The sequence below is a fragment of the Mytilus galloprovincialis genome, chromosome 6 (genome assembly GCF_965363235.1).
Source record: "Mytilus galloprovincialis chromosome 6, xbMytGall1.hap1.1, whole genome shotgun sequence".
Classification (NCBI taxonomy): Eukaryota; Metazoa; Mollusca; class Bivalvia; order Mytilida; family Mytilidae; genus Mytilus; species Mytilus galloprovincialis.
This window is the reverse complement of record NC_134843.1, coordinates 11110530-11131434: the sequence shown is the minus strand read 5'-3', so window position 1 is coordinate 11131434 and position 20905 is coordinate 11110530. Positions and strand designations below refer to the sequence as shown.

Genomic DNA, 20905 nt, shown 5'->3' with positions numbered 1-20905 from the left:
AGAAATTTAATTTAAAGGTCCTCATTAGCAGATTTTATTTTTAGGTGTGTGGTACAGGTTCAAGTACTAGTGAGTTTCATGTTTTAAACAGTAATTGTTATAGATGTTAAAAAAAAGAAAAATTCAAATAAAAGTAAATTGATTTTTTAGTGGAAGAAGACGTCAAGTCTTCTGAAGACTTAAGGGGCTGACCTTTGGCATTGAGCCTCCGTATGCCGCATTCGTTTCGTGTATTACAATCTCATAACAACTTAAGATTTTTGACATCGATTTTTACACATGATTAGGCATCTGAATCATTTAATTTGTAAATTAGGATTGAAAAACAATCACTATCGTAAATATGACCCTTTTATTTATGTAAATTATCAGATTTCATCTCATCCACATGAACGTTATTTGTTTACTTGATACAGGATGTTTTAACTATAGATATTTGTATTACGCATGCTTGAATTTGGTATCGGGACAACTCGCCCTGTTTACAAGTTCGCCCTTGAAGTTACGAATTTGCAATCCTGCAGACAAGAAGATTTTGTTTTTTTGTAAATAAAAAGGATATATTTCTTATTAAATTGTTGTCTTAATTCATTGTTTTCCTTTGTCATGTGAATTAGATGCCCTTCTACTCCAAATGGTTTGAATCTATTTATAAAATTATTCAAGACTCAGTTGACAAGAGCAATACGTTGCTGTTTGGAGAATGTGATTAAAATCTAAGCTCATAGAAAAAGAAATATAATTGAAACCCAATGTACCTCCTTCTGAAGAATGTATTGCAATATAAATATAAATTCCTTTTGACAAGAGAAATCTGACTTTTGTCAGAAATATTTTTTTCACATGTGCAAAGGTAATCACGTGTGTCACCCATATTGGTTTGTTTACAACTATGTGAAGAACCATGACCTAAACATAAATAGTCTCTGAAAGCGTAAACTTCAAGCAATACTATTTTATCAATCATGAATATTTTCATAAATTTAAATTTGATTATTTAAAGAAATAAAATTATAAAAATTACGATTTTTGATAAGAGATTCTACACAGACATGCTTTAATCTATTTATAGTCAAATTAATTTACCTGTGTGAAAATGTAAATAATTTGTTTACTAAACAAGTAAAGACAAACTATGGATGGAAGATAATAATTTACATAAATACTTCAGGACATTTAATTGATTTTAATAAATATAGGATTTAAAAACTGCAAGTGGAAACAAATTTATTCATTAGCTACATAATCAGCTGATAATTTTATTTCACAAACATCGTGGTGATGTTATTGATAAAAATCACTCCATCAATCCTCCAGCCCTTTCACATATTAAGCAATAGATCTACTTATTATTGTAGAATATTTAATGAATATACATTCATCGTCTTATTGAAAAGTAAAATCACAAAAATACTGAACTCGGAGGAAAATCAATTCGGAAAGTCCATAATCACATGGCAAAATCAAATAACAAAACGCATCAAAAACGAATGGACAAGAACTGTCATATTCCTGACTTGGTACAGGCATTTTCAAATGTAGAAAATGGTGGATTGAACCTGGTTTTATAGCTAGCTAAACCTCTCACTTGTATGACAGTCGCATCAAATTCCATTATATAGTCACCGATGCGCGAACAAAACAAACAGACATAATAGGTAAAAATGTCAAAAATAGGGGTACAGCAGTCAACATTGTGTTATCATCTTAATCACTATAAAAACAACAAATGTAACGAAGAAGCACAAAAAGGCATACATCAAATTAACATCCTCATTTTGATTATATTATACGATTATATTTGTCTATGTAAAATGCACCCATCAAGGAAGGAGGGTATGGGTACTGGTGTAAAATTGCGCGTTTGAAATTCGCACAGATAGACATGAAATAATTTTGTCGTTCAAAGTATGACGGGATGCATAAATACAGTCACGCAAAATAGATATAACAAACACTGACTTAACAGTTAAAGTAATAATAATAAATAAAATAATAGTGTGGTTCAAAGTATGACGTGATACATAAGTACAGAGTCACGTAAAATGTATATCACAAAAAAAGTTGGTTAACAGTAAAAGTAATATTAATGAATAAAATAATTTTGTCATTCAAAGTATGACAAGATACATAGGTACAGAGTCACATCATAAAATATATCGTGTATATATCGTGTAATCAGATATTTTTAGCTGACAATCTGGGTATCCCATTGGCTGGAGTCTACTGTACTACCAAAAACATGATAAAGATAGTAAATAGTATTTTTTCACTAATTTATTGACAATTTATTGACATAATACTGGTTGTAACATATTTTATTTTTGTATTTAGGTTTGGACCCCCCACCCCACCCCCACCCCAATTATGAGTGGTGTCCCTTAAATGAGGGACTGTCCATAAAACAAGGGGTCATTTTACTGTTGAAAAAAAATAAAGTACATTTTGAAAATTTTTATTAAACTCAAAAGTGGGAAAATTCATATTTGGAACAACTTTTCTAAATGAGGGGTCAAATTATTAAAAAAGATATAAGTTTAGAAACAACAGAAAATTCTTTTGACATGTTTTGACTATTCAGTACTTAATAGATGCATAGTTCTTGGGGAAAAGTTTCATCAAATAATATGAATATAAATGACTTTTTTGGTGCTCATTTTTTACAGTGGGTTATACTGATCTTCCAGGTAGGTTAATCTCATTTGGAGTGTTGTTCCCAACCTGTTAAAGGTCAATCTTTGTGCATAATTTAAAATTGGAAATTTCAACAAGCATCTAATATTCTTACTCTGGAAAATAAACCCTGGTCTGCTAGCTTCATGTATATTTTTTCTACCGAATTAAAACTAGAACCATGCTAACAGACTTAAGAAAAAGGCATGTAAGTTAATCATACAAATATGACACTTTTTCTAGACAATCCAGATCGTGCAAAATACATCGCTAAAAATTGTAACCTTTAAAAAAAAATTTGTGCAGGAAAAACCCATATGGGAATTGGGAACTTTCAAAAGTTGGCGGGTATGTAACGCCTCACTTTTTTAAGCTCCATTTGTGGGCAATATGTTTTCTAGTCTGTCCGTCCGTCCTGCTTCTGGTTATAAAGTTTATTACGAGGTAGTTTTTGATGAAGTTGAAATCCAATCAACTTGAAACTTAGTACACATGTGTTCCTTATGATATGATCTTCTTAATTTTACTGCCAAATTAAAGATTTTACCTAATTTTCATAGTCAACTGAACATAGAAAATGATTGTACGGATGGGAAATCCATGTACTTATGACCTTTTCTTGTTTGAAGAAAAAAAATACATTATAACGATAATGGAACAAAGCAGCCTGGGTTAGTGGGGCTGCTTTTATGGTAATTCAAGTTACCTTTTATTCACCTTCTTCCACTTCAGAGCTATCAGCTCTTTGATTAAAAATCTTGGTTGAAAATAATAAAATTCGAAAAAAAGATAAAACATGATAAAGTAAAGTGCCGTGTACTGATAACACCTCTTTTTACAGGTATTTCTTCAGTTCTAACTTGTTGGAGTGACAGAGGTTTTTGCTTACATTTGAATCCAACTATAAAAGATTATTTGTATCAAGAACTGATATAGTTGTGGTAAGTTAATACAGATTTTTCAGATGTTGAAGGAACATTTGATTTAGTAATATAGTTGAAAAAAATTCAAATACAATTATCTGTTTGTTTCAAAACTTTCTAAAAGTGAAATTGTGAAATACTCATTGTGAGCAGTCAGTTTTGATATTAATTTGTAAATAATCTTAAAAACATAAAAAAAAACATTATATACATTTTTATTTATTAATATTATGACATGAAATCAAACCTAGAAAAATTGTCAATTTACTTACACCATTGCATCTGCTTGCTTGTGTATCATGTGAATTGATATTTATGTTTACATCTTGATGTATTTGCTATACAATTCTTTGAAGATAGTCTTGAAGTTACTTCTATGGTGTCTATTCTATTTATATATACTTTATTCTGATAAACCGCTTGATCATTCATAACTCTAATAAAATTGCACAAATTTTCATAGCTTAGGTTGTTTAGATGTACTCATAAGTTCCCTGAACTTAAGAATATTACAATGGTTCGTGAATTTTTTATCTAAGTATTTATTTCTTTCTGTTGTTAAAAAGTTGCATTTAGGGAGATGATACTAATGATAATAAAGTGTCCAAATAATACTGAATTAATAATTTCTATTGAAACAATAAAGCTAAATCCATCAATCAAATAATATCTGAAATTCACACTGAATATTGATGTTATTTTATCACATGCTTAATACCAAATACAGAATTTTTGTATGTTTAATAAAGGTTCCTTTCTCCTGTCTGTACTCTATATCCCATAGCTCATAGAAATATGAAAATTTTGTACTATTGCCAATTAGACAACTCTACATCCAAGTTACAATGTCTAAAAATTAAACAATTACAGGTAAAAGTGTTCCTTTAACACAAAACCTTGGCTATGATTGTTACAAAGGTATGCTTGGTGAAATTTCCTATGGCATTATTTTTTTGCTTGTTAGATTATACAATGAATTGATATTCCAGGAATTTTACTCTATTTTATTCATTCTAATTCTCTTATAGTTGATGTCAAGGTTTTTGACTTTGGTTTTTGTTTTATTTTTTAGACAATGCCACGTAGAGGTAAAAACAAAAGTGATTTGACAAAAAGGAGAGAGAAAAGAGATAGAATGAGAGAGAGAAGAGAAAAGCAGACTGATGACAAGAACCTCATCTCCACGGTCAATCAGAGCAGCACCTCTCTAAACTGTCCGATACATAATGATCAGAGCGTCATCTCTCAAAACTGTCCTATCAATAATGATCAGAGCGTCAACTCTTTAAACTGTCCTATACAACAAGATCAGAGCGTCAACTCTATAAACTGTCATATAAATATTGATCAGAGCATCAACTCTATAAACTGTTCTAAAAACAATGATCAGAGCATCAACTCTATAAACTGTCTTATAGTACATGATCAGAGCGTCAACTCTATAAACTGTCCTATAGAACAAGATCAGAGCGTCAACTCTATAAACTGTCCTATAGAACAAGATCAGAGCGTCAACTCTATAAACTGTCCTATAGAACAAGATCAGAGTGTCAACTCTATAAACTGTCCTATAGAACAAGATCAGAGCTTCAACTCTATAAACTGTTCTAAAAACAATAATCAGAGCGTCAACTCTATAAACTGTCCTATAGAACAAGATCAGAGCGTCAACTCTATAAACTGTCCTATAGAACAAGATCAGAGCTTCAACTCTATAAACTGTTCTAAAAACAATAATCAGAGCGTCAACTCTATAAACTGTCCTATAGAACAAGATCAGAGCGTCAACTCTATAAACTGTCCTATAGAACAAGATCAGAGCGTCAACTCTACAAACTGTCCTATAGAACAAGATCAGAGTGTCAACTCTATAAACTGTCCTATAGAACAAGATCAGAGCATCAACTCTATAAACTGTCCTACAAACAATGATCAGAGCGTCAACTCTATAAACTGTTCTACAAACAATGATCAGAGTGTCAACTCTATAAACTGTCCTTATGATACTGAAACAATCAATTTAAATCCATCAATCAAATCAGATTCAAATCAATCAATCAAATCTGAATCAACTATATCAATAAATTTAAACCAAAAAGCTAAATCAATCAAACTTAATAAATCAATGAAATCAAAAGTAGATCCTGAATCATTTACACCAAAACTAGATAATGAATCAGTTGAAAAAAATCTGGAGTATGAATCAATTAAAAATAATCTGGATAACGAATCAGTTAGAATAAATCTGGATTTTGAATCTGTTGAAACAAATTATGCTTTTGAATCAAATGGAACAAATGTGGAATATGAAGCGGTTAATAGAACTCTGGATAATGAGAAGGTTAAAACAAATCCGGGCTATGAATCAAGGAAATCAAAACAGAGTTCTAAAAGCACATACAATTTAAAAGAAAAAATGGTTTCAAATTTAAATGATACAATCCAATTGGGTACTAACTTGGAAAAAAAATCAAGTGATGCAAAAAATGAACACACAAATAGACTTGAATTCTTAAAGAAGATTGGGACCATAATTAATGAAAAAGAAAATATACAGATGGATTTTAACGATTGTTTAGAATTTGACCAAGATGACAATTTGCTGAAACTGTATAGTCAAAGGAACAAAAGAACAATACCTGAAAACAGTATAGAGGCTCGTAGATCACTTTTTGATAATTTGGTAGTTCAAGGTAGTTTTCATCAAGGAGATATCAGATTTGGAATTAACAGTGGGAAACAATGTGTTGCAAACTGTTTATCAGCTCTGGCCCATAGTAAATTTAAAGATCTAAATGATTGGAACCAGATTTATTTAGACAATGTTTTGATAGATGGAAACAAAATATATAGCCGTATTCATGGTGATAATATTCATTTACTTGTAACAGACCTACCAGACATGATTGACATGTCAGGAACATTACTGAAAATATTAAGAAAAGAATCAATTACAGCTGTTGTAGATACTTCTGGGACTATAGATTTTAGTGAATTTGGAAATTCTTTACCTTTAGACCAAGCTTTACAAGAGTCTCTCATAGACTATGATGCTTGCTTCATATGTGCATATGACACTACTTTTTTAGCCTTGAAACATAATCAAGATTTATTTTTGTTTGATTCTCATGCACGAAATAAGCTTGGCTTAAAGGACAGCGATGGTAAAAGTTTACTTTTAAAGTTAAACAGTCTGGATCATCTATACCAGTATTGTTGCAACATGATTGCTGGTGCAAGTCATAATCAATGGTTTGAAGTGACAGGAGTCAGTATTTGTATTTTAGGACAAGAACCTAAGATCAAAACTAACGATGAACTTTCGGAAAGGCATAAACCATTAATCACCAGTGAATTTAGATTGTCTGAAATTTTAGAAACTGTAAACAAAGATGAGATTCCTAAAAGTCAAGAATATATTACTCAGATCAGCAATATATCACCAGAAATACTCCAGTTTAACATTAGCAGTAATGACATTAACGAAGTACACATTAATGAGGTTATTAATGATGATGAATCTGACATTGAGATATTATCTACAGCAGAATGTTTTTATGATTTCATACCCTTGAATACACTTTTAAAGAGGAAGCTTTGTAAATTTGTTAATATACCAATCAAGAAAATATCCAAACAGAAATCTACAAATTTTTATAACATCGGCCAACCAACTGCTTGCAAGACTATCACAGGTGATGGAAATTGCTTATTTCGAGCCATTTCATATTCACTCTCTAATAGACAAGAATATTTTGTAGACATACGAAGGGCAATAGTTGATCATTTGTTAAGAAATGCAGAAGTTTTCAAGTCATTTTTACAGCCAAGATTTAAAACTGTAGAAGAGCATATACAAACTCTCAGAATGAAAGAAAATAATGTATGGGGAACTGAACTGGAAATAGTAGCTTGTGCTGACCTCCTTAAAACAGACATTTATACTTTTTTTAATGGTACATGGATTAAATATTCTTCATCTCAAATAAACAGCAATAATTGTGTCAATGATCAAGCAATTTATCTTCAACATAATGGTGATGTCAATCATTATGAAGTTGTCACAGCTGTAAAACAAAAGACTGTATCACCAAATGGATTACAATCTAGACAAGAACATGAATATGACATATCAAGGAAATCTGAGGTATCAACAAAGAAAATGAAAATTGACGAAAATCAAAAAGATGACTTTCTCAACGATACTGAATCAAAAATCTTAAAAAATGAAAAAGAAAGGATCAGGTACATGACAGATAATAAATTTAGAGCGAGAAAGATAGACAATTCTAAAAGAAAATATCAGGAGAATGAAGGAATACGTTCAAAAAAAATATGTTCAGGTATTAAAAAATATGAAGAAAATGAAACATACAGAGAGAATTTGATACAAGCAGGTATTCAGAAATATAAAGAAGATGAAACATACAGAGAGAATTTGATACAAGCAAGTATTCAGAAATATGAAGATGAAGATTACAGAAATATCTTAATACAAGCAGGAATTGAGAAATATAAAGATGACAATGAGTACAGGGAAAAGCTGAAACAAGCTAGTATACACAAGTATAAAGCAAATGAAAAGCACAAGGAACATGTAATACAAGAAAGTATACACAAGTATAAAACAGATGAAAAGCACAAGGAACATGTCAAACAAGAAAGTATACACAAGTACAAAACGGATGAAAAGCACAAGGAACATGTCAAACAAGAAAGTATACACAGGTATAAAACAGATGAAAAGCACAAGGAACATGTCAAACAAGAAAGTATACACAAGTATAAAACGGATGAAAAGCACAAGAAACATGTGAAACAAGCAAGTATACACAAGTATGCAAATGATGATGCACACAGAATTAAGATTAAACAACAAACATCAGTACGTCGTGAAAATCTTCAGATAGAAAACAAGCAAATAAATGAGGTTATAAGAAAATTTAAAGTTGAAGTTACCAAAGGTCCAGAATGTGTTTGTGCTTGTTGTTTGAGGTTGTTTTTTGAAAAACAAGTTCAGATCTGCAAGAAAGAGAATTATGATAATTCCATATTTGATTTAGTTACAACAGATAAATACCAACACAAATGTACAGATGATTGTAAGACAAATTGTGCTTTTGAAGGAACATGTAGAACAAGTCTATGGATCTGTTATACTTGTCATCGTAAAATGTTGAAAGGTAAAATACCTGCAGACTCCTTTTCAAATAGTCTATTACTAGAAGATGTTCCAGTAGAGTTAAAACAGCTTAATTCAATCGAGCAACAACTTATCGCCCAGAACATTCCTTTTATGAAAATAATGGCTTTACCAAAAGGAGGACAAAAAGGGGTTCACGGACCTGTAGTGTGTGTGCCATCTGATTTGAAAAAAGTAACTTCTATATTACCCCGATCTGAAAATGAAAGTCTATTACTGAAAGTTAAGTTAAAGAGAAAGCTTAGCTACAAAGGATATGACAAATATCAATTTGTAAGACCAAACCATTTAGAGCAAGCACTTTTGTATTTAAAGGATCAAAACATATGGTATAAAGAAGTGGCTATCAACAAAGAATGGATGAATCCAATTCCTGAAGTAAATGATGATCAAGTAGTAAATGATGAATCAGAATCTGATGATACTGAGCTAGTGAGTGAAAACAAAAAAGAGGAAGAAAAAACTAAAACAACGTCCTCTACAACAGGCAATGAAAAAGATATTGAAAGCGAACCTGTTAGCTACATTGACGATAGATTACGTGGTGTTCAGTTAGATACTTGTTTACAACCTGCTGATATTGGACAAGAGGCTTTAGATTTATGCTTTGACCAAGTTTTTAACATTGCTCCAGCTGAAAATAACAGTCCTCTTAGTGTTCTCCAAGAATCAGGAATTGAAGCTAAAACTTTTCCTGTACATTTTCCAACCGGTAAAAATACATTTGATGAAATCCGTGATGAAAAACTGACAATTGGAAGGTACTTTAATCTTCGATTGATGAGTGTTGAAAATAGATTTGCAAGGGATACATCCTACATATTTTTCAGTCAATATTTAACGGAACTCAACAGTGTGATTTCAAATGTACAGATATCTCTCAGAAAAGAATGCCCTTTTTCTAAAGAGGGAAATAAAATTACTGGAGAAATGCTGTGCAATAAGGAAACCTTGAAAGAGTTGTTTAAAAAAGATGAAGCCATTAAATATTTAAAACCTATTCGAGGAACTCCCCCATACTGGCAAAGCTCACAGAAAGATATATTTGCAATGATCAGACAGTTAGGTGTGCCAACATTCTTCTGTTCTTTTTCTTCAGCAGACTTCAGATGGTCTGAAATTGTTAATACAATTTTAAAACAACAGGGTGACATGAGAAATACTGAAAATATGACATGGGATGAAAAATGTAAAGTTCTTTGTAGCAATCCTGTTACAGCAGCAAGAATGTTTAATAATAGATTCAATACATTTCTAAAGGATGTTATCATGTCAGAAGCTGAACCAATCGGGAAAATAATTGACTATTTTTACAGAGTTGAATTTCAACAAAGAGGTTCTCCTCACACCCATTGTTTGTTTTGGGTTGAAAATGCTCCAAAATATGGTGAAGATGACAATGAAGAAGTTATGAGTTTTATTGACAAGTATGTTACATGCGAGATACCAGATGAAAAGGTAGATAAAGAATTACATGACATTGTAATGGCAGTACACCAACACAGCAAAAATCATTCAAAAACCTGTAAGAAAAAAGGAACAGTATGTCGTTTTAATTTCCCAAGACCTCCTTCGACTAAAACATTCATCTCTGAACCAAGTAAACCAGATAAGGATTCTAAAAAAGACGAAAAAGAAGCAAAAGAAATATTGTCTGGATTGTGGAAAGTTATAAAAGAGCATGAAAATGAAAACTTAGATGTATCTGAAATTTTCAATAAGTCAGGTCTTACTCAAGAAAGCTTTGAAAAGTATTTTCGTTTCATCACCAATCGAAACACAGTAGTTCTTAAACGTGAGCCAAATGAAATTTACACCAATCAGTATAATCCACATCTATTAAGGGCTTGGAATGCAAACATGGACATACAATATATTTTGGATGCATTTTCCTGTGTTGTATACATTATAAGTTACATAAGTAAATCTGAGCGAGAGCTAGGATTACTCCTCCAACAAACCAAAAATGAAGCTGAAGAAGGAAATTTAAATGCACAACAGACTATGAAAAAAATTGGAACTTCATACCTTCATCATAGAGAGGTTAGTGCACAAGAAGCTGTTTTTAGAGTTATTGGATTAAGGTTAAGAGAATGTTCTCGGAAAGTAGAATTTATACCTGTTGGTGAAAACCCATGTAGAATGAGCATTCCTCTAAAAGACCTTGAGAAACAACAAAGTTATAAATCTTCCAACAGGAAAAGGAGTAACAATGACAGTGAAGATGAAAATGATGATGAAAATAAAATTTGGATGAACAATTTAGTTGATAGGTATAAAGGTAGACCACACATTGCTATGTTTATCAAAATGTGCCTTGCAAGTTTTGGTTCAGAATACAGTGTGTTACTAGAGTCACAGTTACCCCAGAAAATTAATGAAGAAACAACCTTCAAACTTGATGGCAACCTTGGACATATTAGAAAGCGCACAAGAACCTCACCTGCAGTTATCAAATATCCACGTTTCTCACAGGAAACTTCTCCTGAGAAATACTTCCAAAGCATATTGCAACTATTTTTACCATACAGGCATGATGAACAGTTAAAACCTCCACTATTTAATACATATGAAAATTTCTTCACTTGTGGTAGAGTTAAGTTTACAGGGGATAATACTTTGACTTCTGTAAAGGAAATTGTTATCAAAAACATGGCAGATTTTGTGAAAACTGGTCAAGAGTTAGAGGATGCAGAAAATCAATTGCATGAAACAGATCCAAAAGAAGATGCATGGTGTGAATTATGTCCAGAATCAGAACTGAACAGAAGAGAATGTATTGATGAAGGGAAAGAAACAAGTGTAATTGAAGAAGATTTGTCAGAAGCAACAATACCAGATTTGAATAATGCAAAAAGCTCATCATCTGTTGGAACTAATCTGGTGTCAGTTTCCCTCTCAAAAAATGAAATTATTCCAAGACTCAGAAGTTTGAATGTGAAACAGAGACGAATTCTCTATAAAGTGAGAGATTGGTGCATTCAGAAAGCAACTGGAAAAATACCAAAGCCTTTACATGTATTCATAACAGGAGGAGCTGGAACGGGTAAAAGTCACTTGATCAAGTGTATACAATATGAAGCAACTCGAGTATTAGCACAAACTTCAGATAATCCAGATGATCTAACAGTATTGTTAACAGCTCCAACTGGTACAGCTGCATTTAATATTCATGGATTGACGATTCACAGTGCTCTTGGAATTTTCAAATCACTTTCAGCTGATCATGCAACTCTAAGTGAAGACAAAATAAATTCACTCAGAACAAAGTTAGAAAATTTGCAAATCCTGATCATCGATGAAATTTCAATGGTCAACAAGAAATTGTTGTTTTTCATTCATGAGCGGCTTAGACAAGTGAAAAAAAGACCAGATAATTGTTTATTTGGAGGTGTTTCAATAATTGCTGTTGGCGATTTTTATCAGCTGCCACCAGTAAGAACAAAAAGGGTAGACAAATTATATGTAAACGACCCCTCTAATCCCTCAAATCACCTTTGGAATGATTTATTTGAAATTGCTGAGTTGGATGAAATTATGCGTCAACGCGAGGATAGCTTGTTTGCAGAACTTTTAAACAGGTTACGTGTTAAACAAAAAAATGAAAAATTGACTTCTTTTGATATGAGAACTTTAATAAGATGCTTAGATGATGGACACGATGAAGCCTTGCACATATACTCTACAAATGCAGAGGTTGATACTTTTAACAAGGAGATGATATTGAAATTATGTTCAGAACCAAAACTAATTGAAGCAGAAGACTATGAAAAAAACAAAACATCAGGAAAATTGACCCTGAAAAAAGTCCATTGTACAAAGTCAGACGTCTGTCTTCCAATATCTATTCTTTTAGCTGAGGGAGCAAGAGTAATGCTTATCAAGAATGAAGACACAACAGATGGTTTAGTAAATGGAGTAATGGGAACAGTAATTTCTGTAAAAGACTACTCAGTTAATTCACTCCCAAGTGCCATATTTGTTTTCTTTGACAATGAAAGAGTTGGAAAAAATGCAAAGTTACAAAAAATCATCTGTGGAAAACGCTGTGTTGGTTTAAAGCCTTCAAGTGAAGACATTCCCTTAAGCACCTGTGTACGTAAACAGTTCCCATTGAAACTAGCCTGGGCTTGCACTATTCATAAAGTTCAAGGATTGACAGTTGAAGAATGTGTTGTTGATTTAAATAAATGTTTCACTTATGGTCAAGCATACGTTGCCCTAAGCAGAGTTACCTCAAAATCAGGTCTTCATATTAAAAGCATAGAATCTGAAAAACTTGACAAGAAAATTTTCTGTGATCCTGATATTGTAAAGGGTGTTGCAGAAATGACTAGATTTTTACCTGAAGTTGAGGATGAAAGAGAGGAACAGAAAGATATTGTCCAGATAATGTATCACAATATTCAAGGTTTGCAGGCTCATGCAGAAGATCTTAAACAAAATCCAGACTTTATTGGTGTCGATTTCATTTGTCTTACTGAAAGCTGGGCTAATCAGGAATTTGCTTGCTTTGAAATGATTGGATATGATGGTTTTCATTTGCCGCGATCTCAAGCTTTTGAAAATGACAACTCTTACTATTCATCTTTAAAGGAAATGCAGCATGGTGGTGTGTGTGTATTTTATAAGCATTCATCAGAAACTGAACTATGCAACTTGGCCTCAAACTTGGAATGTATAATTTTCAAGATAAAAACTGAAAATATTTTAGTTGCTACGATCTACAGAACTCAGAAGTATAATGTCGGAAAATTTTTGGAGAACTTGGAGACATTAATCTGTAAGATGCAAGAATTATCAGAAAAAATTGTAATTATTGGTGATTTTAATCAAGATATTTTAAAAGGATTTTATACAGTATTAAATTTCATGCAATCAAAAGGTTTCAACCAGCTTGTCAATAGTCCAACAACAGAGGGTGGTACACTAATTGATCATGTGTATGTCAGAGGATGTCCTGATATATCAGTTGCAATAATTCCCACATATTACAGCTACCATGAGGCACTTAGAATAGTACTTAAAAGTTGAAGACCCAACAAAGATTTGAACATGAAAATGTTTAAAGAAAAACAGTTTGTTTTAATTTCGATTTCAAATATTTAAAAAAAATGTTTTAATTTTGATTTCAAACACAGAAAAAATATAAAAATAATGCCTCCTAAAGTCCAACCCTTCGTCCCCGTCGTAGGAGGCGGATATCAGCACTAACGCATAATTTAGTGCTGATAACAAACAGGGCCCTGGCAGTGAACAGTTTGGTATTGCTGAATGTGCATGAAATATTTGCAACAGCATGTTTAGCAGACACTCAGTGTAGGTGTTCTATTTATAAATTCAATGCTTTTTCATAATGCTGTGCTTTAGTCTCACCTTTTCAATCAATCACTCAAATTTGAGGAATCAAAAAATGTTGAACTTTCAATAATGATAATAAGCATCAGCATATCATTTTTTTTAAAAGTGGAAAAAAGTTTTAATGAATATCATATTTTTTTTCAGAATAAAAATCAACATTTCTAAGACAGTTTTTCTTAGCAGTGAGGTGAGAGATTTAAATCTCCATTGTTTTAGCTCTTGTGCATTGTTTTATATATAAAAGTGCAAATGCCATGAGTCAGCAAAGAATAAAAATGTGAATCAGGTGTTTTAAGAGAATTGTTAGTTGTGACAGGTTTTTTAAATTTAAGCTGAAAAGGTACATAGACATTTTATGGGATTTTTTTGGGGGTGGAAAGACCTACAATTGTTCTCTGAACAATTGGTTTTTAATTATTATTATTATTTTTATTTTTTTTCTTCCGCCAACTTTTTTTTCCTTCGCTGTTTTTTTGTTTCACAAGATGTCGCTTAGATATAAGGTATATGATATCGAACAGTTAATACGCTTCTGAAACTGACACCGCGTAACAAAAAACTTAACCTTGTAAGAGTTATCTCCCCGAACACTGTTTTTCTTGTGTCCTCTAAGGCTTCGCAACCGTATAAGAAACCGACAAATTTATTTTTCAAAATTGGTCGTTATATCCTCAGGATGTTCTGTTTCATTTTGACCGAAGCTATCCGGAGACTCTATATGAGAGTTATCCCCCCTTTTATATATGATATATGTGATATGCATTTCTAGCTGGTAAACCATAAGTGATAGAGACCTAGGGTCTTTTGATTTAAGATCCTTGGTCCAAAAAAATGAAAATAAGGTCAAGGTCAAAGGTCAAGGTCAAATTCTAAATTTTGATTTTGGCTTATTTTCACTTATGTTCATTAACTTTATAAGATTTTGATAAATTATTTTTACTAAATTGTTAGTTGCGACATGTCGTAACTTATAAATTTTGATTGGAAGGGTGCGTAGACAAAAAATGGGAGTTTTTGCCCCTCTTATATTTAGAATTATGCGTAAAGTGATATTACTCATGAACCATACATAAAACAAACCTAGGGTCTGTTGTTTTGGGATCCTTGGATTATGACCTTGAAATTGAGGTCAAGGTCATAGGTTAATTGGATGTTCTAGATTTTGACCTTTGCTCCAAATTCATATTTTTATATCATAAAGCCATAGCAACTGACATTTTCAACTGAATCTTAATATTTTCATATCAAAATAGATCCTTATTGGTTGAAAGACCTTCAATTGTTCTTTGAACAATTGGTTTTTAATTATTATTTTTTTTTTTTTTTTTTTTCTTCCGCCAACTTTTTTTTCCTTCGCTGTTTTTTTGTTTCACAAGATGTCGCTTAGATATTTGGTATATGATATCGAACAGTTAATGCGCTTCTGAAACTGACACCGCGTAACAAAAACCTTTACCTTGTAAGAGTTATCTCCCCAAACACTGTTTTTCTTGTGGCCACTACTACTTCGCAACCGTATAAGAAACCGACAAATTTATTTTTCCAAATTGCTCGTTATATCCTTAGGATGTTCTGTTTCATTTCAACGGAAGCTATCCGGAGACTCCATATGAGAGTTATCCCCCCTTTTATAAATGATATCAGTGATATGCATTTCTAACTGGTAAACTATAAGTGATAGAGACCTAGGGTCTTTTGATTTAAGATCCTTGGTCCAAAAAAATGAAAATTAGGTCAAGGTCAAAGGTCAAGGTCAAATTCTGAATTTTGATTTTGGCTTATTTTCACCTTTTTTCATTAACCTTATAAGATATCGACAATTTTTTTTTACTAAATTGTTAGTTGCGACATGTCATAACTTATAAATTTTGGTTGCGAGGGTGCGTAAATAATAAAAGGGAGTTTTCGCCCCTCTTATATTAAGAATTATGCGTAAAGTGATTTTACTCATGAACCATACATATTAAGGAACTAGTGTATTTTTATTTGAGATGTTTAGTCTATGACCTTGAAATTGAGGTCAAGGTCATAGGTTAATTGGACGTTCTAGATTTTGACCTTTGCTTAAAATTCATATTTATACATCATTAAGCCATAGGAACTGACATTTTCAACTGAATTTTAATATTTTCATATCTAAATAGATCCTTATTGGTTGAAAGACCTTCAATTGTTCTTTGAACAATTGGTTTTTAATTTTTTTTTTTATTCTTCCGCCTAATTCTTTTCTTGCGTAGTATTGATGTTTCAAAAGATGTCGCTTAGATATTTGGAATATGATATCGTAAAGCGTATGCACTTTTAAAACTGACCACTGCGTAACCAAATACTTTACGTTGTAAGAGTTATCTCCCCAAACACTGTTTTTCTTGTGGCCACTTCTCCTTCGCAACCGTAAAAGATTACGACAAATTTATTTTGCCAAATTGCTCGTTATATCCTCAGGATGTTCTGTTTCATTTTGACTGAAGCCGTATAGAGATTCCATATGAGAGTTAGTTCCCCTTTTGTATTTGAAATTTTGAAATGTATTTTAAACTGGAAAACCATAAGTGATAGAGACCTAGGGTCTTTTGATTTGAGATCCTTGGTCCAAAAAAATGAAAATTAGGTCAAGGTCAAAGGTCAAGGTCATATTCTAAATTTTGATTTTGGCTTATTTTCTCTCATTTTCATTAACCTTATAAGATATCGACAAATTATTTTTACTAAATTGTTAGTTGCGACATGTCGTAACATAATAATTTTGGCTGAAAGGGTGCGTAGACAATAAATGGGAGTTTTAGCCCCTATCACATCTAAAATTATGCGTAAAGTGATATTACTTATTAACCATACATATTAGAGACCTAGGGTCTTTTGATTTGAGATCCTTGGTCCAAAAAAATGAAAATAATATCAAGGTCAAAGGTCAAGGTCATATTCTAAATTTTTTGATTTTGGCTTATTTTCACTAATTTTCATTAACCTTATAAGATATCAACAAATTATTTTTACTAAATTGTTAGTTGCGACATGTCGTTACTTAATAATTTTGGTTGAAAGGGTGCGTAGTCAATAAACAGGAGTTTTAGCCCCTATCATATCTAAAATTATGTGTAAAGTGATATAACTTAATTACCATACATATTAGAGACCTAGGGTCTTTTGATTTGAGATCCTCAGTTTGTGACCTTGAAATTGAAGTCAAGGTCAGAGGTAAATTTGACGTTCTAGATTATGACCTTTGATTAAAATTCATATCTATACATCATAAAGCCATAGGAACTGACATTTTAGACTGAATTTTAATATTTTAATATCAAAATAGATATTTACTGGAGGAAAGACCTTCAATTGTTCTCTGAACAATTGGTTTTTAATTATTATTATTATTTTTTTTTTTTTTTTTCTTCCGCCAACTTTTTTTTCCTTCGCTGTTTTTTTGTTTCACAAGATGTCGCTTAGATATTTGGTATATGATATCGAACAGTTAATGCGCTTCTGAAACTGACACCGCGTAACCAAAACCTTTACTTTGTAAGAGTTATCTCCCCAAACACTGTTTTTCTTGTGGCCACTACTACTTCGCAACCGTATAAGAAACCGACAAATTTATTTTTCCAAATTGCTCGTTATATCCTTAGGATGTTCTGTTTTATTTCAACGGAAGCTATCCGGAGACTCCATATGAGAGTTATCCCCCCTTTTATATATGATATCAGTGATATGCATTTCTAACTGGTAAACTATAAGTGATAGAGACCTAGGGTCTTTTGATTTAAGATCCTTGGTCCAAAAAAATGAAAATTAGGTCAAGGTCAAAGGTCAAGGTCAAATTCTTAATTTTGATTTTGGCTTTTTTTCACCTTTTTTCATTAACCTTATAAGATATCGACAATTTTTTTTTACTAAATTGTTAGTTGCGACATGTCGTAACTTATAAATTTTGGTTGCGAGGGTGCGTAAACAATAAAAGGGAGTTTTCGCCCCTCTTATATTAAGAATTATGCGTAAAGTGATTTTACTCATGAACCATACATATTAAGGAACTAGTGTCTTTTTATTTGAGATGTTTAGTCTATGACCTTGAAATTGAGGTCAAGGTCATAGGTTAATTGGACGTTCTAGATTTTGACCTTTGCTTAAAATTCATATTTATACATCATTAAGCCATAGGAACTGACATTTTCAACTGAATTTTAATATTTTCATAACTAAATAGATCCTTATTGGTTGAAAGACCTTCAATTGTTCTCTGAACAATTGGTTTTTAATTATTATTTTTTTTTTTTTTCTTCCGCCAACTTTTTTTTCCTTCGCTGTTTTTTTGTTTCACAAGATATCGCTTAGATATAAAATAAATGATATTGACCAGTTAATACGCTTCTGAAACTGACACCGCGTAACAAAAAACTGTACCTTGTAAGAGTTATCTCCCCGAACACTGTTTTTCTTGTGGCCACTACTCCTTCGCAACCGTATAAGAAACCGACAAATTTATTTTTCCAAATTGCTCGTTATATCCTTAGGATGTTCTGTTTCATTTCAACCGAAGCTATCCGGAGACTCCATATGAGAGTAATCCCCCCTTTTATATATGATATCAGTGATGTGCATTTCTAACTGGTAAACTATAAGTGATAGAGACCTAGGGTCTTTTGATTTAAGATCCTTGGTCCAAAAAAATGAAAATTAGGTCAAGGTCAAAGGTCAAGGTCAAATTCTAAATTTTGATTTTGGCTTATTTTCACCTTTTTTCATTAACCTTATAAGATATCGACATTTTTTTTTAAATTAATTGTTAGTTGCGACATGTCGTAACTTATAAATTTTGGTTGCAAGGGTGCGTAAACAATAAAAGGGAGTTTTCGCCCCTCTTATTTTAAGAATTATGCGTAAAGTGATTTTACTCATGAACCATACATATTAAGGAACTAGTGTCTTTTTATTTGAGATGTTTAGTCTATGACCTTGAAATTGAGGTCAAGGTCATAGGTTAATTAGACGTTCTAGATTTTGACCTTTGCTTAAAATTCATATTTATACATCATTAAGCCATAGGAACTGACATTTTCAACTGAATTTTAATATTTTCATATCTAAATAGATCCTTATTGGTTGAAAGACCTTCAATTGTTCTTTGAACAATTGGTTTTTAATTATTATTATTATTATTTTTTTTTTTTTTTTTCTTCCGCCAACTTTTTTTTCCTTCTCTGTTTTTTTGTTTCACAAGATGTCGCTTAGATATTTGGGATATAATATCGAACAGTTAATGCGCTTCTGAAACTGACACCGCGTAACAAAAACCTTTACCTTGTAAGAGTTATCTCCCCAAACACTGTTTTTCTTGTGGCCACTACTACTTCGCAACCGTATAAGAAACCGACAAATTTATTTTTCCAAATTGCTCGATATATCCTTAGGATGTTCTGTTTCATTTCAATGGAAGCTATCCGGAGACTCCATATGAGAGTTATCCCCCCTTTTATATATGATATCAGTGATATGCATTTCTAACTGGTAAACTATAAGTGATAGAGACCTAGGGTCTTTTGATTGAAGATCCTTGGTCCAAAAAAATGAAAATTAGGTCAAGGTCAAAGGTCAAGGTCAAATTCTGAATTTTGATTTTGGCTTATTTTCACCTTTTTTCATTAACCTTATAAGATATCGACAATTTTTTTTTACTAAATTGTTAGTTGCGACATGTCGTAACTTATAAATTTTGGTTGCGAGGGTGCGTAATCAATAAAAGGGAGTTTTCGCCCCTCTTATATTAAGAATTATGCGTAAAGTGATTTTACTCATGAACCATACATATTAAGGAACTAGTGTCTTTTTATTTGAGATGTTTAGTCTATGACCTTGAAATTGAGGTCAAGGTCATAGGTTAATTGGACGTTCTATATTTTGACCTTTGCTTAAAATTCATATTTATACATCATTAAGCCATAAGAACTGACATTTTCAACTGAATTTTAATATTTTCATATCTAAATAGATCCTTATTGGTTGAAAGACCTTCAATTGTTCTTTGAACAATTGGTTTTTAATTATTAGGTCTTTCAACCTTTCAGGTGAAAGACCTATAGGGTTTGTTCTGATTATTATTATTATTATTTTTTTTTTTTTTTTTCTTCCGCCAACTTTTTTTTCCTTCGCTGTTTTTTTGTTTCACAAGATATCGCTTAGATATAAGGTAAATGATATCGAACAGTTAATACGCTTCTGAAACTGACACCGCGTAACAAAAATCTTTACCTTGTAAGAGTTATCTCCCCGAACACTGTTTTTCTTGTGGCCACTACTCCTTCGCAACCGTATAAGAAACCGACAAATTTATTTTTCCAAATTGCTCGTTATTTCTTTAGGATGTTCTGTTTCATTTCAACCGAAGCTATCCGGAGACTCCATATGAGAGTTATCCCCCCTTTTATATATGATATCAGTGATATGCATTTCTAACTTGTCAACTATAAGTGATAGAGACCTAGGGTCTTTTGATTTAAGATCCTTGGTCCAAAAAAATGAAAATTAGGTCAAGGTCAAAGGTCAAGGTCAAATTCTAAATTTTGATTTTGGCTTATTTTCACTTATTTTCATTAACCTTATAAGATATCGACAAATTATTTTTACTAAATTGTTAGTTGCGACATGTCGTAATTTAAAATTTTTGATTGGAAGGGTGCGTAGACAATAAACGGGAGTTTTTGCCCCTCTTATATGTAGAATTATGCATAAAGTGATTTTACTCATGAAC

At 31.9% G+C, this 20905-nt stretch overlaps 1 protein-coding gene across 1 annotated transcript in view; it reads right to left on the bottom strand.

The window, feature by feature from the left end:
• LOC143078923 (uncharacterized) overlaps positions 1-20905 on the bottom strand; it is a 57600-nt gene that overhangs the window by 26180 nt on the left and 10515 nt on the right. The gene's annotated exons all lie outside the window — the stretch shown is intronic.